This window comes from Zonotrichia leucophrys, chromosome Z, assembly GCF_028769735.1.
Source record: "Zonotrichia leucophrys gambelii isolate GWCS_2022_RI chromosome Z, RI_Zleu_2.0, whole genome shotgun sequence".
Lineage (NCBI taxonomy): Eukaryota > Metazoa > Chordata > Aves > Passeriformes > Passerellidae > Zonotrichia > Zonotrichia leucophrys.
The window spans coordinates 17,598,931-17,623,544 of NC_088200.1; the positions used below are offsets into that span (position 1 = coordinate 17,598,931).

Sequence of the window (24,614 nt, forward strand, 5' to 3'; positions counted from 1 at the left end):
TACATCAATCCATAGATGTGCCACTGCTTGCTGGCAAAGTGCCTGCTGAAGAGAGTGGCAGGTACAACAATATAGGGATTGAGAGTCAGCATTCTTGTCTTCTGAATAAAGGACTTACTAACACCCCAGCAAATTTAAATTTGGATCTTTTAAGGTAAGAAAAAGAAAGTTGGAATTGCTCTGTGATGATGAAATACAAATGTGTGCCAGAGATACTCAAGGGGTTACTAGAGAGGAAGGTTTCTTCAAAAAGGAAAGGGAGGAATGGCATACCACTGACTGGAGTACTTCACAGTGGTTCAGATTTAATGCAGATCTTTTAGGAAAACCTCAAGGAAATTTGAGGTCACATTCCTTCTGATGGACTGTATAGACTTCTTTAAACAGCAGAATGTGGCAACACTGCACTTCTACAGTACTTTTCTGAAGAACTTTCTCCTTTTTTTCCTTTAAATACATACACCACTTCTTCAGATTTCTCTAAGAAAGCACTATGGAATAAACTACAACCTTCAAATTGTGTTAATTTTTTAGTTAAAGAAAAAACAAGCAAACAAACAAATAAAGAAAACACCCTAGAAATAATACAGTCATTGTAACAGTTCTGTTTTCTTATAGGAGTCTTACCTTTCTTCACAAGTGATGGATCCACTGTGCTTCTCACATACTAAAGCTTCTTTCAGGTGTATTGTAAGGAGAAAAGTTGTTAAGACTTCTTACACCAAGTAACAAGATTCATCAGCCTACTTTGGCTCTAAAGTAAGACAAACACTTCTAGACTGTCTCAGCAAGTAATGGAAGTCATACATTGAAACCTTGCAGGAAGGTCCAAGACTTTCAGTCCTGGAGAAAACCAGATGGACTGGCTTAGATCTAGACTTAATGCTCCCATATGACCCCTATCCTTTCCCCCCACAAAGAGCTTACAGATCTACATGCAGAAAAGTGAAAATATGATTAAGGTCCAGTGTAATGTGCAGCTTTCACTGAAGTAGATATAAGTCGTTTTCAGTCAAGACTCCAGCAACATCTCCAACTGAAGTAATTTACTTCAATTCCAATTCTAGTGCATATAAATTAATATAAAAATACCCAAACTAACCAAACCCTCACCTACAGCCTGAGGTAACACATGATGTAACTTAGGAACAAAACTTGAAAAGTACATATCACATGACAGGTTCTTCGCAGACACTATATGTGATATGTTGTATTAATCAGTAGTACTGTATTTTTACAGCATGTGGTAAATATAGTTTTAGGTTATAACATAATGTTAAAATAGAAACTATGTGATGTAAGATACTTTCTTAACTAGCTCAAGAAAGGGATAAGACAATCAAGAAATTCTTCGTACAGAGAGAACAGCAACACGCCTAAATCCACAAGAGAAGAATTATTGCCTCCTTATCATAAGAGACCAACTCCTTCCCACCTTTGAGGAGCCAACAAGGTGGAAAAGTTGACAATAACCAGAGAATACCCACTGTTTGAAAAGAATTTATGCATCATGTATGAGATATATGAATATGCAACAGGCTATTGCTTTTAAGGGTTAATCTTTCTGTTAGTGTGTGTGCTTTTCAGGGCATAATTGCCCTAGAAAAGCAGCTGGAAATCCATGTTCCTTTGCTTTTTATTGCCCTCTCTTGTCCTAACTCTGATTGTCCAAATTCTTATTGCTCTAATTTTCATTACTATTTTTATAACCATTTTATTATTATTAAACTTTGAAAATTTTAAAACAAGTGACTGGCATTTTTCACAAACACTATTGTATTGAACCATAAATTAATGCCTTTTCTAGATGCACAACACTGCTGCTATTCTTGAGATAAATACTCAAGAGATTGAAAATAAGAAGGCAAAACAATCATAAAGCTTCAAAATTTTGACATTTAATCAAGCAAAAAATCCAATATAATGTTAAAAAAAATCCTTAAACTTAGAGGGCATGGAATAGGGAGACTGAAAAACACAACAGAACCTATACATGTCTGCAGGTACAAATGAAGACACTCCAAATGAAATTCAAAAGAAAAAAATATCAGTGAAACCCCATTTTTCCCAATGTAGAACACACTGTATACTTTCAAGGGATTCTCTTGGTTTTTAAAAAATTCTCCGGAATCAGATGTTGTACATAGACAGAGGCAGACCCACCAATTCAGACTAACAAGCTCTAGAGAATGCTAAAATGTTTTTCTTAGAACACTATTATTTTTGTTGTATATTTAGCTTTATAGTATTTTCCTCTTAAAGATCATCTAAGCCACTTGCCACTATGAAATATTCATATCACAGGATATGACAATATTCCCAACACCAGAAGGTAATATTTTCAGAACAGGAGAATATATTTTTGGAAATCAACATGCTAGTTACCAGTCAATATGGAATGGAAGTATTTATAAAAGCCTTGAACTAACATATCCACCTGACATTATTATTATTATTATTATTATTATTATTATTACACAGATTTAAACAAACATGCACATATGGTTCCAGACAAAAAAAAAAAAAGCACTTAGAAAAAACCAGATACAAAATATTATGGAGATTTTTCTTCATTTTCATACACCTACAGAGGAGAATCCCTGTATCTCTGGGGCACAGCCAAAGCATGATTTTTGGAATAATGTGGAGGGGAAAAAAAAAAAGACAAAAAGGACACAGGTGTCACACAGTTATTTATGGATTTTTCTACATTTTTAACATTCCTGATTAAATTATCTAATCTTACAGAAATACATGAATGCTTATCTACCAGTAATTACATTTTGTCAGAACAAAAATATTAGGTACTTTTTTTGTAAGCAAATTCTAGCAAGATTGTGGCACATTTTTTCTCCTATTGACTGAAATACCAGGCAACACACAGAGCCTTCACTGCCCCATTCCACATGCATGTGTACAAATAATGTCAGAAGAGATAGGATGCAATTGAGAAAATTTTATTGATTCTGAAAGACTATGCATTTCCTCCATTATTACTAACTTCTGTGTAAACAAAGACGAGCTGCATGCTTTAAATATTTAACTATGCAAAAATGATTAAAGCTTTGTGCTGGAAGCAAATCTGGCCAGATCATGCAGACCAAGAAAGGCAAGGTGGTCTCAGCTCCCACATCTAACCATGGTGAGGTTAAGAATAAAGCCCCACCATGCACACAAAACACATGTATAATTGTACACACGACCAGCCATAGGGCAAGGAGGGAGGGAGAGGACGTCCTAATTTAAAACCAGCACATCACTAGTGTCAGGTCTTGAACTCAATTTCCTTGTTCAAACAAGGTCAGAAATTTGTCTAGGATGTCTATCTGAATAGAAACTTCCCTAAAGATGAGGGAAAATATTCAGAAACTGACCACAAAATCTCATGTGCCAACCAGCTATTTTTTCTCACAGTTGTATTTGAACAGGGAGATTTAAAACTTCATTAAAACCCACCATGATTTTAAGGTACAGCTGTACTTATGGCTACAGCAGAATGTGCTCAAAGCTAAAGCTCTGCAGAGCAACTAAACCAGTCTTATCTACTGTGACAGACTTTGTGAGTCCACAGATTCCAGTAGAATGGGCTTATCTAGCCAGTTGGTGGAAAATCTCTTTGCTTACTACAGACTAGGTTTATATTACATCAACCCACTTAACAAATGCATCTCATGAGTGCTGTAGAGAGGAAAGAGCACCAGAGAGAGCAAGACTACTCTTTTCAACATTCAATTAACTTAGCATCCTCAAAAACTGTTAGCTTTACCTTAGATAATGTTCTGATCTGTTCTCTTGTTAAATAACAGAAACTGAAAAATTCCCAATTTATCCTGTTCAAGTCTTTTTTTTCCTTCAAGAACTTCTCCTTCAGCCCATGTTTAAGGTAACTATCTCCCTCTTCATATTCATCTTTTTGATATTCTTTTTGCTCTAATACTGTCACATCCTTCTATAAGTCAGTACCACAATGTTATTTGAAAAAAATGTTTCTTTCTTTAAAGTAATTATTGCCCTTTCCCCTCAGTCCTCCTGTAATCCTGCTTATTTTCTGCTCAGAACAGAGAAAGCAGCAATGATTAATGACACCACTACAATGGAAGATCTCCAGAGCGCACCCAAACACGCACCCCATAAATGACCTAACAGGATTTAAGTGAAAAAACAAACAGAAACCCTGTTTCTGTAATGAACTGTTGGAATGTGAAACCCAAACACGGAGTCAAAAGACTTGGTGGGAGAAAGAACAAATCAAACCCATTAATAAACATGAAAAGAAGCACCCAACTCCAAACTACTACCACATAGTAGTAGATATTTATTAAAGAAATATGTTTTACATACTGGTTGATTGTGTCTAACATGCCAAACTGAAAACCAATCAAACAAAAAACAGTGAACAAAAAAACAACAATGAACAAAATCCCCCTAATCTAACCTCCTAAGCTGAAACAGAAAAGCACAATTCCTAAAGCCATAAAGGAAGACACTGCGAACAATCAAAAACTGTATTAAATACATGAACAGACTTTTAAGGTTCAAAGCTCCAAGTTAATAGGCATCAGAATATCTAAAGTATTATTATTTTTCTATCATTATCCAAACTAATAGCTAGACAGTCAAGTGAGAAAAAAAAAGAGCACATAAAAAAAGTCCTTGGTCCACAAGGAATTAAGGCTACTCAAAAGGCACAGTATAGTCACTAGACTGTCTTTCCTATTCTTCTAATGCATCACATCTGTTGCAATTAATAGCAATTAAAACTCTCAAATGAGTCACTGCATATTAAGCATTTTCCTTAAGAGATGTCAATAGAGGCCCCCTTTTCCCAAAACAGATTGAAGTGTCTAAATAAGCCAAGAAATGTTATGATCCAAAGAGAGAAAACAGGTACAGGTTAAGAAAAGTTACTTGCATACTGTATATGCATGGGAGAAAGAGAGGTACAATGACGGACTTGCACAATACATATCACCTTAATGTAGAATTTCCTGCATTATCAAAGCCCCTTTTTAATATGAGATGGGTGTTGATTGCTGAGTTATTGTTTTAATAATAATTTTTTTAAGTGAACCTTTTTCTCTTAGGTAGTACTCCTCACTACATAATTTCAATCATCCTCTTAAGATTAAAATTAATTCTCTGCAAATTTTAATTTGTAAAAACCTTCTAACTATATAATAAATCAATTTGGTTTTACTTCAGGGATTCTTACTTTACCTTTTTTTATATTTATGAAAATTACTTAGACTTAGTAAATTTAAATTACACTAAGCTATGCAATTGGTTCATCTAAAACATACTTTATGCATTTAGTGAACAATGCAATGGAATAAACAAAAAAGCAACACTGAAACTTCAGTGTGAGGATGCATAAAAACTATTCAATATGAAGCAACAGTCACTTACCTTCCAGTCTCATTAATTACTAAAATAACACTGGATAACAGAATGTATGGAGAGATGCTTATGATCTTTAGTGAGGGCTGAATAATCTTCACGTAGATGCTGTGAACAGCCCCTGTACGCATACTGACATCATCAGTAAAGGCTTTGAGGCAAAGGATACTATGGTAACCAAGCGCTGTGCTGAGAGAGAAGCCTTTAATTGCTTTAACAACTTCCTGAGGCTTGTGATACGAGGTTTCCATTTGCTCAGAAAGAAATGAAGGTTGTCACAGAGACAGTGAGTATGCTACTGCGCAGAAAAAAACCCTGCACTGAATCCTGATTCTATTAATTGTGATACAACTTTTAAAATTACAAGTGTCATAGCTTGAATTCATTATTGAAATCTAACATCTGGAAGATCTGTCAGGAGTCAGATGTCAAGACGCAATACTCTCAGGCAGCAATTTCATAAGCACTTCTGTTTTCTCTATTTGCATGCATTGACACCATCACACTGATATATTACCTTCCACAAATCACAGAAGAGCTTTATGTGTAGAATGTTCTTTTGCACTAGGGGATAAAACACTGTTCACAATGAAACCAAAAGTCCAGCTAATACTAAAGCTCAGGCATAATATAAACTGGCATGCTGTGAAAAAAGGTGTTTATCCTGGTATCATGTTTCTTTCAACTTCAATGACTATTAGTCAATAGATTACTTAGGAAGGACAAAACTCTGGGCAATATTACAAGCAGTGCCATGATATGGCCCAAAGATAGCTGAATAAGATTATTTAGGCTGTTTTCCAGAAAACTGAACTATCATCTCTTCATTTTGCACACAAATAGCTCAGCAGATATTTGTTTTCTCAATACTCAAAAATAACCATGTGACTAACAATCCAATCAGAATTACAGAGCTAGTTGGGATTCCTTCAGTTTAGAGTATCTGCAAGGGCCACCATAAACAGATTTTTTAATCAATGTCATTGTTTCAATTCTAACATTAATCATGCCCTTCTGAAGAAGTTATGATTTTCACACTTAGGTTGAAAGCTCTGATCATCAGATGTGTAGGTTAAGAACACTAATGGGCCAACCACTTTTACAACTAGACAGACAACATTTGGTCTTGTCAACCAAATTTTGTACTGTTATTTTAAAAAAGCACATTTCATGGCTCCCTTTTCAAGCTCAAGTGCAAATTTCCTCAGACGCTTCATACACCTGCTTTTCATAGGAAATTTTCTGTACACACATGGTTTCAAAACCATTGATCTAAGGAGCAATAGTGCATTGCCCTCCACCCCAGTATCTTTTTGTATATAACGCTACACACGCTTCAGAGAAAGAACAAAGAAGTAAAAAACAGCCAGATGTGCCTTTGTCACAAAAGCAACTTACTTAAGCTTCTGCTATCTGCAGAAGCTTAAGTAAATGCAGAAAGCCATAACAATGCTGATCCTCTGTCGAGACTAGTATTATGTGTCCAATGGTCATTAACAGTGCTCACCCATGCATAAACACAGAGAAAAAGAGCAGTGAAAACCATAGCTCAACAAAAGCAGAAGACTGTACCCTCCAACTCCACCTTTATAGACTGATGCTACAATCAAGGTAGCTCCTGTTAAGAAACCCAAGTCAAAAGAGCCACAGCAGTATGAACAGTTGAAACTTCTTCTAAAACCAAGATATACAAGATCTAAAGGTGCTTACCTTACCTCAAATTAATTTCCAAGTTAATAGCGTAAAAAAAAAGGAAAAAACAACCACATCCGCCTGAAGCTGAATATAAAAGCTTGCTTTAAATTTGAAGCAATAAACTTCTCACTATTGAGTAAAAAATATAATTACAAAAGATGAAAATGAAAACACACACAACTTCAAACTGCTAGATGACACACTCAGCCTTTAAAGTGACATTTTTCCAAAACACAATTCCCACAATCTCCGTCCTGTTTTCAGAAGGGGAGGATCAGACAGTAGCTGCAGATCTAGTAAATTGCATCGAACCTCTCACAGCATGTAATAATAAATAAATCAAATAAATCCAACACCTCAGTTATTTGGATTTAGCAGTTAAATTACTGTCTCAGTTTTTTCCAACGAGAATCTCAGCTAGAAGTATTTCTCTGGGCCAATTCCACTACTTACTGTTCATCTCTAGTTAACTCACTTGACTGCTTTAAAAACTAAATAAAAGGAAAAGCTTCATTGTCCAGTCCTTGAAGAGTAACTTAATTTAGTATGGAATGCTAATACTGTCAGGGTCATCCCTCCTGCAACTGCTACAGAAAAACAACCAATTTAGGTTAGATGTCAAGTAGGGAGACAGGTATTGGAGGCAGATTAAACATACCAGATGACAGTTTTTCATTCTTCCTAATATTTCTTTGAGCTGATTAAAGTCTGGTTTTAAAAGCACAAAAAAAAAAAGAAAACCCAATGAGCAGTAATTTTATTTTTGTATGTCTGTGAACAGGCACAAGCTTAGGATGTCAGCACAGAATAAGGCTGCAAATAATGATGCAATGGCATGTAGAAGAACCATCCTGACATAATTTTTGAGGCCACATGTAATGGTTTCCTCTTACACCTAAACTTCTAGGACTATTATGCTAACATTTCACAGTCATTCTAGATTCTCATTTCTACAGCAATAGAAAGAATCAAAGAGTAGCTCAAGCAATCACAGCATATTATTAAGTCCTGCTTTTGCTAAGAGAGATTTCAATCTATTTCCTGGCACTCTTCCACAAATCTCTTCCTCTTCCCAAGAAGGCAATACAAGGGCTGGAGCACCTGTCCTCTGAAGCTGGGCTGAGAGAGTTTAGTATAAGCTGCTCAGTCTGGAGCAGGGAAGGCTACAAGGAGACCTTATAGCATCCTCCTGTAACTAAAAGGGGTTTACAAAAAAAGGTGGAAAGGGACATTTTTAGAAGGACATGCACTGTTAGTAACAAGGGGAAATTGTTTTGAACTGAAACAGACTATATTCAGATATCATATGATAATGTTTAGATAAGATTTGAGATTGGTGAAGCACTAGCACAGCTTGTCCAGACAGCGCAGATGCTCAATCTGTGGAAGTGTTACAGACCAGGCTGGACGAGGCTCTCAACAACCTGGCCTATTGCATGTGTCCCTGTCCATTGCACAAGATTTCAAACAAGATGATCCTTAAGGTCCTTCCAACCCAAACAATCCTATGAGTTTCTATAAAATCTCCCCTCCCCATGGAAATCTGGGCATATGCCCTTTAAGGCAGTAACTGTCTACCTGCTAAACAAGCTGCAGACGTACCAGCTTAGACAGCAATGAACATTTACCACATGGTTAAAAAATTGCTGAAAATAGTAATAATAATAATAAAATAATTAGATTATTATTTGTCAAAACAGGAAACGCTAAATTGGTATTACGCCTAAAAACTCATACTATTACTATTATGGAATGTAAGGGATAACAAACACCAAGTTAAATTAGAAAATATTTTGAATTAGAACACTTATTGTGTTTTATTTCATATATGTACAGCTGCAAGTAAACGAGGGAGATTTCTCTAATTTTCTATAGTGACATGTTCCCAAAACAGAGCTAAGTTCTTTTCACAACCAACATCAGTGGCAAAAAGGAGGCAAAGAACTCTCCAGCAGCAAGTCCTTACTCTATAGCATTGGTTCCTGAACTTGGAGCCAATGCTGTATCTTGCTATCTCATATCATGGAGAAAAACACACTCACATAAATAATACAGTATTGTTTATTATAAATATACAGAAATATACAATATTATACAGAAATTGTATAGAAAAAAGTATTTTCATTACTTCATGCACTTCTACTATAAAATCTCTGCAAATCTCTCACTTAGCACCAGTTCCACTTCAAACATTTGGACTGGGCAATCTTAGAAGACTTTCACAGAAAGAGCATTAATAGTAGAATGCTACCACAATTTCCTTTCTACAGACATTGTTTATTCCTGCACATATCTTCACAATAAATAAACATGTTTTCTGATATTGCAATGCTGGAGGAGGAGACCACTGTGCACAAACTTCTGGAATGGTCACCACCATCATCAATATCTTCAAGGAAAGGCAGGAGGGGGGAGCAAAGCAGCAGCACAATTGTGTTCTGAACAGGCCACCTTGTTTGTTTGTCTCAGCCACATAAACCTTCTCCCCTTAAAGGTCTGGAATGTATCTCTAAGTCTATGCATGTCTTTAATTAGCCTTCTTAAAAGAACATTACTGCCTGGGCAAATTTGCTGTATGTAAAACAGAGGGATAAGCTACAAAAATGAACATCAGAAAGAGACAGGACTATACTCCTAAAATAGATACAATAAAGTAAAGTATTAACAAGCTGTACCTAGGCACTTTTATTGATATGTTCACATTTGGAAAAATCTAATTGCTCATTCTTTTCACTTCAAGTACAGCTGTGGAGATTGAGGTCTACAGACAATACTGAACCCCAACACCCATATGCAGTAAGTCCTTGTCACATGGATCCCTGAAACACAGAAACAGGTTTTGCAGAAAACAAGACTTCTTACAACTCTGATACATTTCTTTAAAAGGACTCTCAGTGTACACAAGAGGCATTTTTAAGTGGAAATATAAGAGGTCCTCTTAGATTAGTAGGGGTGGAACAGTACACATCACAAGTTTTTGAGAGCAAAAAATTAGGCACTTGCTAAGACTGCAGTCTTTATGGTTCAAACCTCATTTCATTTTACATTTCTGTATTTCAAGCAAAAATTTCAAAGTAAATTCCAACTTTGCATAATCTAAAATTTTATTCATGCTCTGTCCAACTGTTGCTCAGAGACACTGAAAAATAATCGGATATTAACCTTCTTCTACCACTTTAACTTTATGCATGCTCAATGACCAAATGCCTTCTGCAGCTCTGCCAACAGAATGATAACAGAGGTTTTTATAAAAATCTGACAGGAAAATATCCTAATTTGCCCTAAAATAGGGTTGGCCCTCAGTCATTAAATGCCACCATTTCTTTATTGCTTTGCTGGTTTGAGGGCTGACTAAAAGTACACCAAAGGTCACTAAAGGTCAGCTTCAGAGAACCAAATATCCATGCTTCAAAATTCCTCATTCCACTCCACAGTCCTGCAGTAACTTCAACACTTTCATTCCAAGGAGCATGCTCAATTTACACTGCCTCCATATCTCAAAGAAGTCTCAGTGACATGTCCATACCAAACTAATTCTGAAATCAGAAACTTATCTGAAGAAGGGCTTTTTCACAATAACCTCCTTTTCAGATGCCTGTAGCTTTTTTTTTAATAGCAAAATGAGTTATGGAAATACCTCAGCCGGCTTGTGGCACAAGAATAAATTACTTCCCATTCATGCTCCCAACCTCAAATTCTACCACTCCAAATTGAAGTTTGGGAGAGTGGACTTTTGTAAGTTACCTTTCCAGATAAACAACCCCTAAACGAAAAGAAAATGAGAGAATTCGACATGTGGCTACAGTCCCTTTCCTGTAACCACAAAATGTCTGACAGAGGGGTAGGTTAAAAGGATTAGAATGTTGGACCTAGTTTTCATTCCAAAGTGATTCAGAATTAGCAAATCTCCACGCTAGGTGTTTTACAGATGAAGCGTGTTATTTCTATCTTCCAGAAGCTTCTCTCTAGTCACTACACAGAAATATAAAAGGTTATTTTTAATCAAGAACTCTTAATATTTAATTAAAACATGCGAATGCCTTGCACAACAACTGGCAGGAAGCTCAGCAAGACAAGACATATTCACTAATTTAGCTCGTCTGAGACAGACTTCACAGCAAAATGAGCAACTTACTCTCTTTTTGATTCTGGTCCTATAGGTGAGCAAATACAGTTCATGGTGGAAGCTCTATTTTTATTTGAAGATGACTCATAATGGCCAAATTTATTACAAGACAGCAGACATGCCTGATTTAGTCAATTAAAACAAAGGATTTGTACTGTGGATTGTGAAATAAAAGTTCTGGTAATGATCTTTGCAGTCAAGAGCAATACATAAAGCTGTAGTATTTTCTTAAATCAGGTTTCACATATAAACAAGAAAGTATAGACATAAAAATCAGAACCAATGCCACTGCATCATGTCTTTGTTAATGATTTCTTTGCCCTATGCATAATAAACCTATGCATAAAAAAATATAAACATTTATTTTTTAATAAAAAAATAAAAATAATAAAATATGTAGGTCTAAAGAACGAAAATCAAAATATCCTCGATGGAGTAAAAAACATACAGAAAATTGCTTTTGATGGGGATTTATTATTTAAATGGAGCTAGCTTTGTCAGTGTGCACAAAACTAAAAAAGGAAACAGAAGCAGAGAAAATATTTTCTTTATAGTATATTGGAAAGAAAGAGCTAGATGCTAAGAGAAGCAGGACTTTAACTGATTCAAATAAATCACCTTTGTGCTTATCTGCATGTAAATCTATTAAAAGATCCCTCTAGTATATTCGCTGTCTTTTACATACAGCAACACAACCTACATACAGTTATAATCCTTGGCTGAAATACCACCATTTCATTAAAAGCATATTGCTTATATATAAACACTAAACTGACAGAGAAAACAGTGCTTCAAGGCAGATAGATGACTGCAGCTGCTCTCTCACATATTAGAAGCTAATCAGAGCAGGACATGAAACTGCCAACAGCAGCAGCCATGACCACTGAAATAAACCAACTCCATAGAATTACTGCATAAAATACTTTATATGCATGTAAAGGCACATAAGGAACCTTATTTGAACCAATCTCTTGGTCCCCTTATATGCTACAAAGTTAGAGGAAATGTCATACTAAACATCATAACCTTATCAAATCCCAGGGGAAGTCTACAGCAAGGAAGACATAACCTTGATCATGGTCAGGGAATACTTAAACCAGCTGAAGATACATAAGGTCATGGGTCCTGAGGGGATGCACCCATGATTGCTACTCTTCATCATCTTTGATCAATCATGGCAATTAGGAAATGTGCACAAGGACTGAGGGAATCATCTGTGAGGGTGAGTAGGAGCCCAGAGAGGTTGTGGAGAGTGTAACTTTGAAGATTTTCAAAATCCATCTGGACATGGGCAACCTGCTTTAGGTAGTCCTGCTTGAGCAAGGTGGATGTCCACAGTGAGCTCCAGAGGTCCCTGCCAACCTTGACTATTCTGTAATTCTGTAAAGAAAACTAATAGTTATTTTATCTGTCACTAGGTATTTTGAACTGGAAGACATGTATGTGCAAACACAATGAGAAAACGTTAACTAGTTCCATGTAATTCATCCCGTATGACTACACATACATAAGAAGAGTCCCCAGAATTACTCATATTATCTTAAACATCAAGTTTTGATTTTTCATTGACCGTTTTATTTGGTTTACATGCCCAAGAACTAGCAGTAAGGTGCCTGCAGGGGGGCTTCTGTGAGGACAGAAATGTGCCGAAAACACGTGGTACCACATCACCAGCGCAAAGGACTAAGCCCTTCAGCCAGGAGGGTGGTACCTTTGGTGAAGTTACAGAAACGTTGCACAGTAGAATGTGAAAACCACAAAAGAGGGACAACCCTGCAGGCACCAGGGACAGTGAAGAGAGGAGGTGCTCCAAGCAGCAGGACGTGCAGCCACTGTAAAGCGCACACTGAAGCAGATACCAAGCTTGCAACCCATGAAAGACCTCACTGCAAAGCAGCTGGAGATGCCCTGAAGGAAGCTACAGCCCACTGGGAGTCCATTCTTCTGTATTTTCAACTGGCAATAAAACAAGTTCCTTCTCCTCAAGTTAACCTCTTTGCTCATGATGGTAACTGATGAGTGATCTCCCGGTCTTTTTAGCTTGGGCTGTTCCACTTATACTTTCTAAACTCATCCTGATAAGGAGGGAGAGTGAAAGAGCAGCTGAGTGGGGATCTGGCGAGGCCAGCCAAGGCCAACCCAAATGAAGATTTTAAAATAAACAGGCCATACTCAGTAAGTGATTGACACAATTGTTCAGACTCTGATTTCACCAAAGTAATAATGCAGCTGTGAAACAAGGCAATTCACTTTTCTATGTGACTATGCCAATCCAGCATCAACTGAACTTTCAACTTGCAGTGCAGAACAGTCAGCAAGTGATAACTGCAAACCTTGACAACTACTATCCATTCATTAAAAAACAAACAAAGAAACCCCCAAAAAAATCCACAACTTCAAATAGAAGTAATAACCAGATATAACACCTGAAAAAGATCTCTACCTCTGTCGAAGGAAGGGGACCAGGACACCAGATGGTTCAACACAGGTCCAGTCCAGTCCGGTCCGGTCCGGTCCAGTTTATTGAAGAAAGTATCAAACACTTATACAGCAAATAATAAGCTTATGAATATTCTATAAGCCAAGCAATCTATTGGTTAAACTATGCCATGAACTCTTCCTCATTCCTTAGGGGTTACATCTCTCTTTTCTCATGTCTCTTTCACTGTTTGTTATCCTACTACAGCCAGGCCCAAGGACGCACTGTCAACACAGGTGCAGGACTTGGAATTAGCCACGGTTTTGTACTTTTCCAGTCTCTCTAGTCAGCTAAATTCCCAACATACCTCAAAAAGCACCTGGTTTAAGCACCAGTTCCCTACTAATAAGTGAATATACGTTATTATAAATTGAAAAGAGATCTTATCTTCAGATAATGTATACACACATACAATAACTCAGAAATTCTTCCTAAGCAAACGCCTGCAGGTTGTATGTAGGTCAAGTTGTTTTGACAGGGATGAGAAGATAAAATAAGGCACAAATGTTGATCTCCATGATTTGAACATCAACCAAAGAAAAGATTTAATGCTTGATGACAACGCTTGTTGTGAATGTACAGGTACATCGACTAGCAGAATGAACATCATGATGATACTATTAGAAAATACATTCCATTCTTTGGAAACATTTGCTCCTGAAAAAATCTAGTAATGCAAATACAAAAATTCAGGTGCAGTTTTCAACAGTAGCCTTCTGAATTCAATGTAACAATAACTCCATATTAATTTCTCCAATTCAATTCTCAAGAAAAAAAATATCACATGACAGAAGTAAATAAAATTTAGAGGAAACAACAAAACTAATGAACTACAAAAAATCAGAAATACAAAACCGCATAACCTACAGAAAACCTGACCAATTCAGAAAAGCAAAAATTAGAAAAATATTTTTAATATTTTGAAGACATAACTGAGGAAGCTGAGAGCTACTTTTAAAATCACCAAACAATGAAAAGTAGAAATACAAAAAAAAAAAAAAAAAAAAAGGAGGAAAACCAAAACACTCTCAGAAATGTGGGAAACAGATTAGATTACCTTTCAGTAATATTATTTTTTAATAAGAAACTACTATAAATGTGACTGACAGAAAAAATAAAAGGAACCAAGAAGACCACAAGGACCTAAAGTAACAGTGCTAACATTCTGATACTTGTGAGGAGTACCGTCAAAATAACACTCCTTCTCCTCACAGACATAAAAGGTTTTGACAAGACAAGATCAGGTGATAAACAGTTATCTGAAATAAAACCAATAAAGAATAAAGCTATCATTCCTTTAGTTTCTTCCTTCTCCCAGCTTCTTTGATATTCTAGAGAAGAAATGCACAAATTTCAAGTTGGAGACTGCCTGTCTAGAGCAAGGGAGAGAGAAATTAATGAGAACAACTTTGAGAAAAATTAAGTCTGCACTGAAAGTCTTTTTTGTTTTAAAAAACTGGTTTAAGAAATAAAAAAATTGATACTGATTAAACAGAGATATAGTACAATAATAATAGAATAAAAGCCCAAGTAAGAACCAACAGAGAGGATGGGGACCTGGACTCCACCTTACTGGTGGAGTAAATAACAGTGACAAAGGTGGCTTTAAGCCAAGGCTACTCCTTTTACTGTCTCATGTATTTGTCAAAATTACCAACAAACCTGAGTAAACTACAGACAGTATCTTATACTTCACTACCAACATACCAAGAAACATGAACCCTGAAAAAATTTCTTAGCGTATTTCAGTGAACATAAATTCTTCAAAAAGCACTCACATTTAACAAGATTACAATTTACAGCCTATTTTTTAATTCTGTTGTGAACAAATATCCACTAAATGGATAGACAAAAGATAATCTCAGGAGAAGAAATTATAGAGAATAGGGTAACTAATATTGAGATTGCTTGTAGCAGCAAAACATTCAAATTACCCAAAGACAGGAAACTGTACTTATGCAAACAAATACAGCTGGGTTTGAATTAAATCCTTCCTGTTTGCAAGTTAAGGCCTCAGGTGCTATGTCTTCCAAAACCAGTCAAATCAAGGGAACATGCTTGGCCAAGGTCAGCTGCTCTTGATTCACTGTTAGGCTGTAACAGAAGATACTATAGAACACTGGAAGTTCACATTCATCATCATGCAATCACTCCTCTGCCTGGAGGAGTGATGTGGCAACTGGAAAAACCTGGTGCAGACTTCCAAAGGTGCCTAAGCAACAATATTGGCTTGAGAGCACTTTGTTACTATTGCTATACAAAGCTCAGGTTTTATTTCACTTTATCTAAGAGCTCTATGACCAGTGCTGCTCACACTGGTAATGTGTTTTTTTCCAAGTCTCACGTTATGCAAGTTTAGTATCAGAGATGGCAATAAAGGAAGCACCTCAATGAAAATTGATTTCTCTAAACAGAGAAATACTATTCCACACCTGCTAGATCCATTTCCTACCTAGCCAGAGTTCTGGATCTACAGCAAGACCATTTAAATAGCACCAGGTCTCCGACTACACTGCACTGTAACTCTAGAGTTATAGGCTCATCTTGAAGTGTTGTATAGCTCACAAGTTCCATACTGACAGCAACACAAAGAAACAGTCCTCTCAAGTACGAGGCCATACCCAAAGATTAGTTACTAAGATTAATTAAAATTTAATTCTGCTGAGAGGGAAGTACTTATACTTAGGGGAAGCAACAAAAAAAAGTAAATGTTTTAATCATCTTCTTGAAGCTCAAGGTTACAAAACGGAATAAAGCATTCACATAATAAATCTACTGAGAATATCAACGAGTTTTCTACTACTTCATTGTGTAAAAAGTGAAAGAATTGATGCTGGAAGCTAAATTTTACTCCCAAACAGCAAGAACTGGACAAACCATAGTAAAAGCCCTTGGGGAAGAGTCAAGAAGCAAACATTTTCATAGATCAAAAATCCTCTCCCATAATCAAGCAATGATATGAATCTAAGAGCACTTGACAGAAATTATACCAGATCAAATCAAGTTTTCCAAAACAAATAGCTTCATGTTTGCAATTAATTTATGATCCAGCAGCTACTTCAAGAAATAGCCACAAGTAATCAACTGAACAGACAACTTCTTGCTACAGTAGCCAACTATGAAATATATTTTTCAGCAGGTAAGAAGATGGTAAAAAACAGTCAAAACAAATATTTACTGGAGTGCACACACAGGACCCATACGGCTATCCCAACAGTAGGAGTACATCCAACAAGTTGGTAAGACTTTTGTAGATGGCCAAAAAAAACATTACCAATTCTTTAACACATTGCTAGCATTGATGCCTATCAAAAAATAAAATAAGGAGACTAAGTACATGTCACAGACATCTTTTATGAAAAATCCTTTCCTTAGGATTTTTCCTCCTGAGAACCTGAGAGGACTCAGGAACAAAATGTAAACATTGATAATCTGCTGCTGTGGAATGCAACAGGTGGATCTGTGATTGGTCTCATGTGGTTGTTGCTAATTAATGGCCAATCACAGTCAGCTGGCTGGACTTTCTGTCTGGGCACAAGCCTTTGTTATTCATTCTTTCTTTTTTCGTTCTTAGCTAGCCTTCTGATGAAATCTTTTCTTCTATTATTTTAGTATAGAATAGTATAGAATAGTATAGAATAGTATTATATTATTTAATATAATATATATCATAAAATAATAAATCAAGCCTTCTGCAACATGGAGTCAGATCCTCATCTCTTCCCTCATCCTCGGACCCCTATGAACATGGTCACATAATATAATAAGAAAAAAAACCAAGGTCAAGTGTAAACGGTGCATTTCTAAGCTTACATCTCCCAGCTGCAACAAAGTGCCTTAGATGAGAAAACAGGACAAATTGTCTTGGTAACAACAGTGTGCCTCTACTTTGGGCATAGCAATTCCCAGTGTACAAGCAATTAACCCAAGAGAGTAACGTTTCACTGACTGGACATCAAGAAATGTAGAAGAAAAACTGCAGTGGAAAGCAACACCCTTGAAACAGCTGAGCAAACCTTCCTAACCTATCAAAGAAAGGGAGGAGCAAGCAATACATTGAATTAATGGCTGTATCTATGCTGCAAGAGCAATCTGCTTCAGAAGTCTTTGCTCTGACTCTTGGGCTCACAAAGGTTTCACACTGTGGTCTAGGAAATGAGAAGCAGATGGCTGGATGATACATGGTAAACCTCACTGGGGTCTGGTGTACAAAAGCATTGCTTACTTAGCTATGAGACACATGTAGTGTCACATGTCACACAGTACATGCCTGTACTGCAAATCATGGTGAGCTACTGCCAGAACACAATGCTGCTGCTGCTTAGTTACCTAACATACATATTTCTGCAATAACCACTACTGACAATGTGTCAGTTGAGTGGACTCTCCTAAGAAATCAAGTAATTTGCCATCTACAAATGGAGACAAAATAAGAGGCAATCCTTGCTCCAGACAGACCATTCTAAATGTCTTTAAGAATACTAGCAAATAACAGAAGCAAGGAAAATATGAATGAAAGCATGTCAGACATGCCACAGCAGTGGAATGACTAGAAAAGAGTCAACAGGGATAAATTGAATCACAAGAAATTCTACACGCAAAAACGAGTACACTCGTTCATTATAAGAGTGGTCAAGCATGAGAAAAGGTTGCCAAGAGGAGCTGTGGACTCTCCATCCATAGAACTAATCAAAACCTGAGTGAACACAGTCATATGAAACCTGATATAGCTGGTCCTATTTAACTGAGGATGGAGTTACATTACATCATTTCCAAAAGCTCCCTGGCACCTCAACCACTCTGTGATCCTATATTAATCTCACAGGCAGAAAGCTGGGTGAGACAGTCAAAGAAAAGACAAAAATACCTTTTTTTAGTTGAAAATAAACAAAACTCGAAATCACTGTTTAATTAACATTCTAGTAACTGTCGTGTGTAATAAAAACTATGTTATATACTAGCAGCTTTTATAAGAACAGCTAGGTTCTCCAAACTAGACAGCACAGCAAATTAACTTCTGAAAGGAGTACACTAAATTAACATTCATAAAATGGTGATTAAAATACATTGACATTGTCTCAATACAAACAACAGTAAACAAGAAGAAAGCAGTGAGTATTTCAAGTCAGGATAAAATGGATGCTTTCAAATCCAGCATAAATCCTTAATCTCTTCCATAATGAGATTGGAATGCTTATTACCATAAAATCCATCTCCTTAATTTGAGGTCAGGGTACAACATGCTCACAAAAGGAATTAAAACCAACTGAATTTAACCAATCTGAATATAAATAATTAATGGAAAACTAAAAAATATAGCATAGAAGTCTGCAACAGAACTGCAACAGAATTAAAACAAACACTAGCTTTCCCACCTCCCTTTAAGTGGACTGCTGTAAGCAGGCAAGGCTGACTTGATCTGTTTTGAAATTCCTTTTCTTCACTCCTGCTTTAGGGCACATGAGTGAGGTTCAGGGAGAACTCTACTAAAGCAAGCTGACTTGTAAAGCAAAATAATCACTGACATCCTGGAACAGTCACAAAGCAATAAACATTGTTGTTATTCTTGATAAAACACGCAACTACAACCACCTTCAGTACCTGAAAAGATGTAAAGGTGCAGTTTCACAAACTGTTAACTCAGCTGGGAAGGGACAGAGGGAGGAACCACAAATGACAGATGGGTATGTGCTTCTAAAAGAAAAGGCTATGGCTTCCTGAAAAGACGAGGATTAAGAAGGTAAGCGTAATTGCATACCAGTTACGCTGATGCATGTTAATGAATCTCACAGAACAAAGCATTTGACTATTCTCAATAATTACTAATGTAATCCTTTAAATATGCTAGACATGAGAAGTAATACATTTACTGTGATATGGGCTAGTTGCATGACCCATTCCAGTCTTTGATTTTCTCTTCCACCTCACTTCACATTAGCCTGATTTTCAACCTTTACAGTCTTTCACTTCAGTTTTTCAGTCCCTTGCTCATATAAACTGATCTTCTATTCCAGTTTTCTTCCCTTGATCCAGATTCTTGTCAGCCCAGCCAGAGAGTTCACAGAGTTTCTCCTTCTCCTACCAGGTCATGGTCCCAATGGTATCTGCAGACACATTTCTTTGCAGAGACTGAGCCCCATTTGCTCCCACAAACTCACCTTCAGTGCAACTCTTCCCCTCCTTCCCAGTTCACCTACTTCTCTTTATATTTCCTTCTAGTCTCTGCTTGCACTCCTTTTATTGTCTTCATAGCAAAACAACACCAACTTTCAACTGGAAGACTTCAAAACCAATATTCAGTAACTTGCCAATGTTACAGCCTGTAGACCACAGAAATTTACTGTGGGAAGTATCAGACAGCCTTCTAAGACGTCAAGGCTGACCAGCATCCCATGGTTTAGAAACATACCATGGACCTACTGTTATTTTCAAGTATATTAATTCACCCTAGTTTCAATAAGGATGCTTTATTTAAACTGAAGCAAAGCAAAAAGAAAATTGAATAGATTCTGAGGTAAAAAATAATTAGAAACAGAGAGAAATTAGAAATAGAGCGGCAGAAAAATATATACATGCATTATCTTAGCAAATTATAATATCTTTCTTCAACTAAACAAAAGATCATTCCCCAAGACAAAAGAAAATGCAGTGGAGCTGGTCAGAGGTGGGGAGATAAACTATTTTTTTATCCATACTACAACATGGGAGATTGTTAAAGTGAGAAAAGTGGATTAGAAGATGTAAAAAAACCCCACCAAAACAACTCAACATGAATGGTTAAACAAAGACAATTAAAACAAGGTTTCAAGTGCTAATTTCATTAACTGTTTCATAAATATAGCCCTGTATTTATATATCTGAACTTCCTCTGATTCAGCTCCATTCCTCTTCCTTGCATCCTATCACTGTTCCCCAGAGAGAGCAGATCTGTATCATCCGCTTCACTTCCTCCTTTGGGGAAGCTGCAGTCTGCAGCGAGGTCACATTCAGCCTTCTCTTTTCCAAGTTGAGCCAATAAACTCTTAGTTTTCCCAGTATGTAATGACACAAAGACAATCTGGACTTTTCAGCCCAACAACATGAAGTCTAAAAGTAAACATGACTCTTCTCTACACAGAAGTATATACAGAGAACAAATTAGGAATTAAGCTACTGAATGATACTAAACAAGAACAATGAATATATATGAAGACTGTGAATAATTTTGATTGAAAATTAGATTGACATTATTGAAACAAGCCAGAAAGGGTATGCTGTAGGCCCTAATTTTTAAGATCAGTAATTGTATTATCAAATGGGTTGAAGGACATTACTTAGAGATCTGCAACAGAAAGCAAATGCAGCTAACACCCCCCCCTCCATTTTTATATGTGGGTGGAAGGCGTAAGAGCAAAACAAATTTTCTGTAGTTTTGTAGTGGCTCTCTAGTGTTAACCTGGTCCTGTGCTCTGAAAAAAAAAAAAAAGAAAAAACACAAACCTTACATTCAATATAAATTCATTTCATCATAATCCCTTTTTGTTGCCAAGTATGAATGACTAATAATCCCCTTTTTGTTGAAGTATGAAAACTTGAGGCATATACAACACAGAAGACTGAAAGCAAGTCACTTGCAACATATGACCATCACAAGAAAACTACTTTTTTTTCTTATTCAAGTCTGGATTAACCCTACACACTAGGGACTCTTACACAGAGACAGACAATTTTACAAAGACAAACCTTTGAGATACCATTGTTTTGTAGGGATTTCTACAGAAAATTAGTACACTAGGACCACAAATGTACAACAGCACAGACTAAAATACTAGAACAGGACTGAGACAACCAAGTGGAACCATAACATCCAAAAAAGAATATTGATAACTGTGGAGTGGAACTGGGAGGCAGTGATGGAATATGTGACCGCATCACATTCATGGATATGGATATAAACAGGATATGATTCTACACCACCCTCAGCGTTCTTTGTCCAAAGGGAAGAAAAATGCAGCAAAGATCATGCAACATCATTACCAGGCAAGAACAAACCAAAATACACAGTGAGGATTTTGTAAACAGCACTCCTTTCTTCCTTGTCACTGCAAGCAATCCTACTGACAAGATAGCCATCTGTCCTGGTCCTCATAAATGCAGGACTGCAAAAGCAAGAGTATGAAAAGATGACAAAAATCTCATAGATTTCAAATACAAGTTTATGAAAATAATTTGTTCAAAAGCAGAAGTCATGCTTCCACCTATGCAGTGATCCATTGTGAGCTGCTGCAGTTAAACTCTCTTCTCATATGATGACACACTCTGTTTGGCTATTGCAGAACCTTGGTTTCTTAAACCAGAGCACTTGCTAAGTTACATCTGTTGCCTAAAATGCAGGAACTTGATCACTGCAGTATGAACAGCCGAGGTTATTATTTATTGCTTTTTATTGCAAAACACAATACTTTCTTCTTTGCATAAAATAGTGGGTTCTGCTGAGTATTTTCATTGTCAATAAAACATTGATGGGTGGTGGGAAAGCAGAAAACGCCTTTCTCTACAATGCATAGAAAGTGCTCAGAGGGCTTGGAGTAGTGCTGCAACAGAGCTCTTCCAACTAATGACTGCTAAGTGTCTTCCTCAGAAACAAACTGCCTGTTCTTCACCTACTAAACAAATTGGAAAAGTGTGTATTCTCCTAGCATCTCTCAATATACAATCTATATGTATCCTTTCAGAGGCTAGTATTCAATTTCATTAACATTCTCACATAGATTTGAAAGAGAATCTCTACCCAGCTTATGTTTCTCAACACCAGTAATAATAAACCCCAACATTTTAGATGCATACCTGAAAAACAGTGCTTCAAAAAACCTCACTAATTTTGCTTCCCATATATCCTACACGATTTTTGTGAGTACTTGTTCTTTGCTCACATGGTCCCAAGTTATATCTCAAAATCCTACTTCATTTTACTTTATGCTTCCAGAATATTGTCATAACAAAAGCACTCCACACTTGCATTCCCACATACCTTTAACACAAATTCACCTTTAAATATTTGTTTCATATAAGTTATAAAGGAACCCATAAAATTTGAGATCTATTGAATTACATCTTTCTGCAGGAAAATGCATTTAGTTGATTCAACATGCCTGAACAATTTATAAATAACACCCTCTCCTCCTTACTTTGGCCCACTGAAGACACCGAATTTGAGTACAGGCAAGACAGAAAAAATGAAAGAGAATCCTTCACTTATCACAGAGAAATTAAGGGGGTTATTCAATCAGGATTATGTTGTAAATTCTCACTGTTGTAAATTCTTTCTGTTGCCCTATGCATTTCAATTCTTTATGTCATGACTGCCTTAGAAAGGAGATAAAAACAAAAAAGATGAGAAAAAGAAGGGGAAAAAGTGTGAAAGGGGGAGAAAAAGGTGAAAAGTGCTGAGGAAAAGCAAAACAGAGGGGGGAAAGGTGAAAAGGGGGGAGGTGACAGAAGAGGAGGAAGGCAATGAAAAAGGTATTGGGGAAAGAAAGAGTAAAAGACAGGTAAAAGAGAAAAGAATAAGGTAAAAAGAGAGAGGAAGAAGAGGACAAAAAAAAAAAAAGGGGGAGGAGAAAAAAGAGGGGAGTGGGACAGGAAAAAAATAAGAGAAAAAATGGAGGAAGAAGAGAGAAAAACGCAGTAAAACACTTAGTTGTGCCTTGAAAAACACCTTGCATTTATTTGATTGGCTCTGAAGCATTTTCTTCATGCTCTGAAGCATGAAGAAAAGGTTTCTCAGTAGTTAGAGAATGTCTAGTGTTTCTTTCGGCCACTTTAACATTAGATTGAACTTGGATGCCTTACATAGAGACATTTTTTAAATTATTCAGGATATTTTGACTATACAGATTGTCATACTAGACCAGGCTGGTAAACCAGTCTAGCAACAATTTGCTCAGATCAGCCATCACTATTATCTTGTTCGCAAGATGCAAAACAACTTACATGGTATAGCCTATTAGTACTGAACAGAATATGGTAGATATGGTACAATCTACTCTTTTAAGTATTTAATCCTAATTGCTAGCAATTGTTTTAAAAGTATACACTATGAATACTTTTTCTAGCTTGTTTGGCTTCATTTGTGATACATTTCAATACTCTGTCTGCAGTAGTTATAACTTTGGATAGTAATACTATAAACATCCCAGGAGATTTATTAATCTTAAATATCACAAGCAATGGTCAGATCCAATTAAATACATTAAATGGAAACCTGGCAAGTTACGAAATTCCTTTAAAGTACAGTCTTAATTGCACTGTGCATTCCATCATTTTTAAGTGTGCAACATGAATACTTCTGTCAAGCTATAAAATGAGAACTTCAGAACAAATCCCAGCCTCTTGGCACCTTTTGAGCCATGACTACATGTAAAACAGAAGCAATGCAATAAGAATTGTCTTCAATAAGTATGCATTTTACAACAAAGTTCCTCTGGATTAACCTCTAAGGAATCAAGAAAAAACATCCTTTCTGACCATTTTGTGGTATCAGCAAGGAAATAAGCTTCACAACAAGCAGATTCAATCCTATCTTGAATTATTGGACACTTGGGAGCCCTGAGACTCTCTCACTTGACAAGAAAGCAGATAAAGCATCAAAGTAGTGGGTTTCTATGTTGGATTGGATCTTTGAGATTACTTTAAGCTTGTTTGCACATAGACTTGTGCAGACCTCTGCCTCCATATGTCAAAGGAAGTATCTTCTTTTGTCTACTTGCTAGCCCTTACCACCTAGATCTCATTTTCACCTGTCCCAACAGTGAGATCACCACATCAAGGAAACTGAGTACCTAAGATCTAAATTCAACCCACTTTCCATTTTTTCTGCATGCATTAGTCAGCAAACTAGTCAGCCTCAGTCTTCCAGCAAAGTTATTTCTGAAAACT

At 36.5% G+C, this 24,614-nt stretch overlaps 1 protein-coding gene across 7 annotated transcripts in view; it reads right to left on the bottom strand.

Moving 5' to 3' along the window:
- Nucleotides 1–24,614, bottom strand: part of PAM (peptidylglycine alpha-amidating monooxygenase) — a 195,300-nt gene that overhangs the window by 88,450 nt on the left and 82,236 nt on the right. Inside the window, exon 1 of one of the 7 annotated variants that reach the window (XM_064735107.1) lies at nucleotides 5,407–5,508. The exons of the other annotated variants lie outside the window; for them this stretch is intronic. The gene's annotated coding sequence lies outside the window, so the exon portion shown is untranslated. Of the gene's footprint in view, nucleotides 1–5,406; nucleotides 5,509–24,614 lie in introns of those variants that run through there. 7 annotated transcript variants of the gene reach the window in all.